The sequence below is a fragment of the Chaetura pelagica genome, unplaced genomic scaffold, assembly GCF_000747805.2.
Source record: "Chaetura pelagica isolate M959 unplaced genomic scaffold, ChaPel_1.0 scaffold16, whole genome shotgun sequence".
Classification (NCBI taxonomy): Eukaryota; Metazoa; Chordata; class Aves; order Apodiformes; family Apodidae; genus Chaetura; species Chaetura pelagica.
The window spans coordinates 1324625-1330881 of NW_009953721.1; positions in this window are offsets into that span (position 1 = coordinate 1324625).

The following is a 6257-nucleotide window of genomic DNA, read 5'->3' on the forward strand; positions in this document are numbered from 1 at the left end:
AAAAAAAAAAAAAAAAAAAAAAAAAAGCACAAAAACCAGTCCTAATTTTATAAATCCTGACATTTGAGCAAGCCAAGGCTGAAAACCTTTTGTTGTAGATTCCTAAACTGTTCATTTTACACTGCCTGAGTAACTAGATCAAAAAGCAGTGTCAAATGCCCAAAGCAGTGTTTGTCAGCAGTTCTTTTCTATTTCAAAGCATCTGAACAGACGAAGGCTAGTACTGTATTTCCAAACAGACATAGGAAGGCTCTTGTTGGCAGCCCTTGCTGCAGAAAGAATACATGCCATGAGTATAGACCATTTGTCTGCTGATTACAGCAGACCCCAGGGGAGCTGATGTTAGCTCTCATTTTCACCTCTCTTTCTCTCAGTGTCTCGTTACTGTGGCAGTCCTGTGTCCCCTCCTCCCTCCTTCCTTCAGTCCTCACAGCTTTGAGTCAATCTGACTTGGCAATGGTATATTTAGTACTGTTTTCCAAATTAAAATCAGACTAGGATATTTGAAATGTGTTGACTTGCCTTGAAGGTTAACAGGGAAGAAAAAAAAGAAGCTATTCTCATTTGGAATTCAGCACTGATCGTAATGAATGTACTTGGTATTCATCTGAATCTCACATGTATTTCCATAAGAGTGCTACTGTAATTTAACACTGGTACTAAAAACACTGGGGGGAGAGGGGCACTTGAAATAAAATGTCATGGAATAAAAAACAAAAAGGATATACATTATGTCTCTGCAGCAAATCTACCGTTTGCCTGTTGTTTCAATACTTGATTTGTAAGCTTTCTCTCCCATCCTCCACTCATTTCCATAGAATTTTCTCAGAGAAAAGATGAGAAATATTCTTTTACTGTTCTAAATATGTAGCTTTATGATTCAGTACTCCCAGGGGCAGTGGTGATATATGTGCTATCAAATTACATGGATTTTACACACCTATTTTCTCTGATATCCAATAAGAAATGTGTACTTACTGCAGTAACCTTGCATTACTCACGCTGCACTTTGGAGAGACAGAGCACACGGCACCAAGCACATTCAGTAGCCTGCTGTCTCATTTTTTTTCCCTTACAGTATTTTAAAGGGGAAAATATGTGTTATGCTCCAGCAAATAATTTTATGAGATTCCTAATTCATTTTTAAAACAGGGGCAATGGACTTCAGAGCACCACACAAGTACACCAGTTCTAATGTAAATTTGACCATTGTTCCATTTTCTCTCCTTGTGCACACCCTGGTTGCACTTGACAGTTTTCTCCTTTTTCTTCAGATTTTTGTTTCTGGAGCAAGACAATGAACAACAGATTTTAAGGTTTAATTGTGGAAAAATCTATGCATATTCCCATGTTGCGCTTATAATAATTCTAGAGGCAAAGGGCGTTGCCCTCTGTTTTTTAGTGGTTTATATACTTCCTACTTCACTCATGTAAATGTTTATCAGGAAACATTATTTTTATTCCTGAAAATGAGAAGCTTATTCCTATTTCTTGGAACAAATCAGTCACAGTGAGCAAATGTGGAGTGGATGCATGGCTATGAGGGAGTAAGGAGGGGAGTGATGTAAACAGGTTTATCTCTTGTTAAGCAGAATCTCAGCTTTCAGCATTTTCAATCTTTTGTTTTTCTAATGGAAGAGCTTAATAATGAAAGAAAAAAAGCAGAGAGCCAGATATCATGTAAGACATGGGATTCATTCAGCTGCACAAGGAAGTAGTTCTGTGATTCCCTCTTTACTCAGAGAAAAGATGTTGGACAGCTCGATTCTTGATGGAGAATCTGTCCCCTTCAGTTAACGAGTTTGCGAGCTCAAGCTGGTCACAGCAAATCTCTTTTTGGCACCCTCTGGAAACCTGTTTCTCCACTGATTTTTACAGAATTCTTGTTTGGAAGACTGCTACATTGGGAACCTACATAGTGCTTGGGCACAGGAGATAGGAGGATTGAATTCTACACTGGTGATTGAAAGACAAAATATTTTAAACTGTTTATTATTTCATTGTTCATCAGTATAGATATGAGAGGAGACAAAGCATATTGCTATGATATACATTCTACACAGCATAAATCTGTATGGGTTTGGTCAAATAAGCTGTTTACATAACATGGAGGAACAGCCAGGGAAATCATCTTTGTTAAGAGAATGGAACCACTATGTACCTCCATACATTTCACATACACATACCAATGTTGTAGATTTTTTTTCTTCTTTTTTTTTTTTTTTCTTTTTTCTTTACATGGAAATCTGTTATAAAATACAACATAATTATAGTCTGTCTGGTTGTGGTGACTTGGGGATAGGTCTTGATTTAGAACAAATTATTTTTTCACCATGATTTTACAAGCCCTAAGTGTATTTTAGCAGCCAGTGAACTTAAAGGCAGGTTGATGTATTTTTCCTAGTAGACACCTAAGAAAAGGGAGAGAGAAAAAGTGAAATAGTTGAAAATGAAATAGACCTCCAAATAATGAAAGAGGGATATAGCAATATGCTGCTGTTTTAGTAGTTTCTTTTGAGTGAGAACAAACAGGAACAATGGGACTGTGGTGGTGAAAGCATTGCATAAAACCTGGCTTCATGTATTTCTTGGTCAGAGTGGAAGGTTTGGTGACTACTGTTGTAATACAGGAGCTTAAGTAAGCAGAGAGCATTATATGTGAAAAATACAGGATTACTGACAAAGGCCTGCTTATCCTATATTGAAGTCTTGAAAATATCTGTGATCTGAATATGTATTTTTTACCATAGCTGCCAATACTTTGTGCAGACTTTGGAATTAAATTACTCTTCTCCTGCAACTATTACACTATGAAATGGAATATTCCTTTGCAGACTATATAATACATGCTATTCTTTAAAATATACATAGAGATATGTCACAAAGAGCGTGTCAGCTGAAGCTTTAATAATAGAATAGATATAATGATAATTACTTGCTCACTCATTTTTTCCCACACTGAGACTGTGATCTTAAGGATATTTTCCCTAAGCTGCTACCACTCAGAGTAATACTCGGCTTTCCTCGTGCTCCACATCCTCTTGTCTCTTTTTCAACACTTCTTTCTCATCTGTGCTTCTTTGTAAGGGTATGCGATGAACCATTTTTAGGTAGGTATCATTGTGACTAGATAAGTGCTGAAGCTGGCACTGCAATAAGAGAAATGTCCCAGGAAACACAATTAAAGAACAAAGAAATGCAGCAAGTCATCTTACGTTCTTCTTACAAACAACAGTAAATGGCAGTGAATGACCTCCTGACATTGAATCAGCACACTTTTTCTCTCCTTGCCTTTGTTGTAGAAAACATCCTTGCACTTATTCACTTACTTTATTTCTTGTGATTTATGGTAGTCTTCCATGAAGGACTATTAACTTGTTAAAACATGCTAGCATGATTACCTGATATAAAGTTATATGATGAAAAGCACTACTTTATCTCAAATTAAAATAATCACAGAATCATAGAATCATAGTATGGTTAGGGTTAAAAAGGATCTTAAAGATTGTCTAGTTCCAATCTGTTTCTGTTTCTAGTTCCTGTCTTTATAGTAGAGGTGCTCCAGCCCTCTGATCATATTTGTGGCCCTTCTCTGGACTCTCTCTAATGACTCCATGTCCTTTCTGTGTTGGGGATTCCAGAACTGGGCTCAGTACTCCAGGTGAGGTCTCACAAGAGTGGAGTAGAGGGGGAGAATCATCTCCCCGGACCTGCTGGCCATGCTTTCTTTGATGCGGCCCAGGACATGGTTGGCTTTCTGGGCTGCAAGCACACATTGCCAAATCATGTTGAGTCTCTCATCAACCATCACTCCCAAGTCCTTCTCCTCAGGGCTGTTTTCAGTTCAGTCTCCACCCAGCCTATATTTGTGCTTGGGATTGCCCTAGTCCAGTGTGCAGGACCTTGGACTTGTCCTTGTTGAACTTCATGCAGTTTGCACAAGCCCACCTTTCAAACCTGTCAAGGGCCCTCTGGATGGCATCCCTTTCCTCCAGCGTGTCAACCTCACCACAGTTTGGTGTCGTTGGCAAATTTGCTAAGGGTGAACTCAATGCCACTGTCCATGTCTCTGACAAATATGTTAAAGAGCGTCATTCCCAGTACCTGACACTCGAGGAACACCAGTCGTCACTGGTCTCCATTTGGACATTGACCACAGCTCTTTGTGTGTGACCATCCAGCCAGTTCCTTAATCACCAAGTGGTCTGTGAATTAGTCTGAAAATGTTATTTCATATGCAGGAAGATGTAGAATACATCATCCATTTAGTCAGGCTGAGTTAAATACCTTCAGAAAGAAAAGAGGAAAAATCTAAGCTATGGAAGAAGGTATAAAAAATGTTCTGAACTGAAAATTTTCAAACTTGATAAGATTTTTTTTTTTTATTTAATGAAACTGGGAGGAGAAAAGATAAAGCAATTCTAAAAGTAAGTCAATAAAAGAGTAATTTGCTAATTAAAGTGATTGAAAAGGAGTTACTTGACTACAGGCATATTAATATGCTTAACTTTTTGTTTATGATCAGGGATTTGAGTAGGAGTGTGCTTTGCTTTGTACTGGGAGATTAATTACGCAGGAGAGTAACACAGTTATGAGAAGAGAATGATGCACTTCATGGTAGCACTGATTGTCTTTAGTATTTTTTTTAATCCACTTCCTCTGTATTTCCGTATAAATCTGCCATTCTGTGGAATAATTGGGCCTTGAAGAATCAGTCTAGAAAAAATCAAAGTACTTGATCAGCTTTACACTTTCCAACTGTCTTTTGAACATCATCAGTTCTCTCTTATTTCAAAACATGCATTTGTTTAACATTTTGTAAAATTTTAAAGACTGAATTAGTAGTTATAACAACTAGGTGCCCATTCTGTTCTCCAGAAAATAAATATTGCAATCTGACATGACACCTTGAGCTCTGGTGCCTTGTCACCTTGCAAAGCACTGGTGCCCGATGATAAGCAGCACTGTGTTAAAATATATCTTTTTGGAAGTCGACATCATTCTGCCAGATCACTATCAGTATCCTTAGCTTAGGAAGATTTAAAACACCTAGTTGATAGGGAAAATGTACAATGCATTGCTTTATTGATTTATAGAGAATAATTCGAATTTTTCAGGTCCTTAGCCAACTTTCTCCTGAATATCCTGCCTGCTAGGCTTGTAACACCAGAACTGGACACAGTAGTTCAGATGGAGTCTCACACAAGCAGAGTGGAGGGGCAAAATCACCTCTCTTGACCTGCTGGCCCCACTTATTTAGATGCAGCTGGCCGTCTGGGCTGTGAGTTCACATTGTTTATTCATGTCCAGCTTTCCATCCACCAGTATCCCCAAGTCCCTTTTTGCAGGACTGCTCTCTATCACTTCATTCCCCAGACTGTATTGATAATGAGGATTGCCCTTACCCAGGTAGAGAACCTTGCACTTGGGTTTGTTGAACCTCATGAGTCTCACCTGGACCCTCTTCTCCAGCTTGTTCAGGTCCCAGTGGATGGCATCTCATCCTTTTGGCATATCAACTGCACCCCCCAGCTTGGTGCCATTGACCAACTTGCTGAGAGTGCCCTCAATCCCACTGTCTGTATTGTTGAGGTAGTTATTAAACAACACTGGTCTCATTATGGACTCCTGAGGAACACCACTTGTCCCCCCTCTCCATCTGGATATCGAGCCATTGACCACTACCCCCTGGATGTGACCATCCAGCCAATTCCTTATTCACTGAACAGTCTACACATCAAAACCACGTCTCTCCGATTTAGAGAGAAGGATGCTGTGGTGGACTTTGGCAAAGGCCTTGCAGAAGTCCAGATAGATGACATCCACTGTTTTTCCCTTGTCACACTGTTGTAGAAAGCCACTAGTTTGGTGAAGCAGGATTTGCCTGGTAAAGCCATGCTGGCTGTCTTGAATCCCCTATCCTCCATGTGCCTTGTGAGAGCTAGGGACATTAAGGAAGAACAGGGGAGCTTCTAGGAACTTATACATTTTCCTGAGAAGACTTTTAATAACAATTATTAACCAGATGTATTGAATTACATATTCCAACTCCAGCAGCAATCAGAATTACTAACAATTCAAGATGCTTTGGAATTATCTGTTGTAACAAATTCTTACTTTAGGCCTTAAATGATTATTGGAATATGCACAAGTAACAGTAAAAATGTGAATCATACTTTTATGTTAATTCATTATTATTTTTATTACACTAATTAAAAATGTTTCAATCTATACACAAGAATGAAGCTTGCATTAAA